This window comes from Erinaceus europaeus, chromosome 8 (assembly GCF_950295315.1).
Source record: "Erinaceus europaeus chromosome 8, mEriEur2.1, whole genome shotgun sequence".
Taxonomy (NCBI): domain Eukaryota; kingdom Metazoa; phylum Chordata; class Mammalia; order Eulipotyphla; family Erinaceidae; genus Erinaceus; species Erinaceus europaeus.
Genome location: NC_080169.1, coordinates 25,453,538 through 25,455,088, shown reverse-complemented (window position 1 = coordinate 25,455,088; position 1,551 = coordinate 25,453,538). Strand labels below are relative to the sequence as shown.

The following is a 1,551-nucleotide window of genomic DNA, read 5'->3' as shown; positions in this document are numbered from 1 at the left end:
TTCCCTACTCTCTCCTACGGGTGACACCCAACTCTGTGGCAACTTCTTTCTTTTTTTTTTTTTAAGATTTTATTTATTTATGAGAAAGATAGGAGAGAGAAAGAACCAGACATCACTCTGGCACATGTGCTGCCTGGGATCAAACTTGTAACCTCATACTTGGGAGTCCAAAGCTTTATCACTGCGCCACCTCCTGGACCACCTATGTGGAAATTTCTATTAGGCTCAGCCCTTTCATCTTCTTTCTCTCCTTTTCCCTGCCACACTCATGCTATCCAGATGTTTATCATCTGGCTTAGTCAAAGTTTCAATAGAACCAACATAGATGTCCTGGCAGGCTGCTCTCCCCAGGCTTTGTCCAGGTGGCTCTGCCCCGTGATGTGCAGTCCCTTCCCACAGCGTTGGAGATGAAGCTGGGCCTCTGAGTCTGCACCTGCATATTTCTACAGCTTCTCAGAGTCCCAGAGATCATGACTGAGGAGACAAACCATACAGGAAACAGTTTACCAGAACACCCCACCTGGGTATAGATTTTTTTTTCTTTCCCCTTCTAACAGTCTCCATGATTTAAGTTTTTTCCTTGTTTTTGCCACTCTCACAGGGAATTCTAGAAGACTAGCTCAAGAGGGGAGATGTCCTCACCTGGCTTTAGTTAATTCGACTAAATTGGGATCCTTTATCTGGCAGGTTGCACAGTGAATCATGAATTGAAGGTGAATCAACAAGATAAGACCTCACTGGTATAGTCCATGCCTTGTTATAACCAGTGCTATCATGTGGAAGTCAGGACTCTGTAACTAAGATACAGAACAGTGGGTACTTACTAAGGAGAAAGGTAACCCTGAGAATTTAGGTCTTTCAGGGGTCTGTGAGGTGCATCACCCAATTCAGTGCACAGGGCCCTGTTCCCACCTACATGAAGGGAACTAAATGAAGACATCTCTTCATTTCAACCAAACATTAATTGTTTTGTATAGAATATAATAAATGAACAGATCATGTTTCTGTGATTGAATACCACACTCAAAGAAAGATTAAATTTCTACTGATAAAAAGTTTCAGGGGGCCGGGCGGTAGTGAAGCAGGTTAAGCGCACATGGCGTGAAGTGCAAGAACTGGCATAAGGGTCCCGGTTCAAGCCCCTGGCTCTCCACCTGTAGGGGGGTCCTTTCACAGGCAGTGAAGCAGGTCTGCAGGTGTCTATCTTTCTCTCCCCCTGTCTGTCTTCCCTTCCTCTCTCCATTTCTATCTGTCCTATCCAATAAAAATAACAAGTGCAACAATAATAGGAAAAATGGCCTCCAGGAGCAGTGGATTCGTAGTGCAGGCTCCAAGCTGCCCAGTGATAACCCTGGAGGCAAAAAAAAAAAAGTTTCAATTGTGGAAATGTACCCCTCGTGCCCTATGGTCTTGTCAATGTTTCCACTTTATAAATCAATTAAAATTTTAAAAAGCTTCAACAGTATATATGATTGCACTTTCTGAGTCTCCAATTCAAAGGGCAGGTGACTTTCTGACTTGCACTATTAAGATTGCATTTCAAGAGAATCA

The 1,551-nt window shown here is 43.5% G+C and overlaps 1 pseudogene; it reads left to right on the top strand.

The window, feature by feature from the left end:
• The first annotated feature begins 316 nt into the window (after nucleotides 1–316).
• On the top strand, nucleotides 317–504 carry LOC132540060 (small nucleolar RNA SNORA73 family; annotated as a pseudogene).
• The last annotated feature ends 1,047 nt before the right edge of the window (nucleotides 505–1,551 follow it).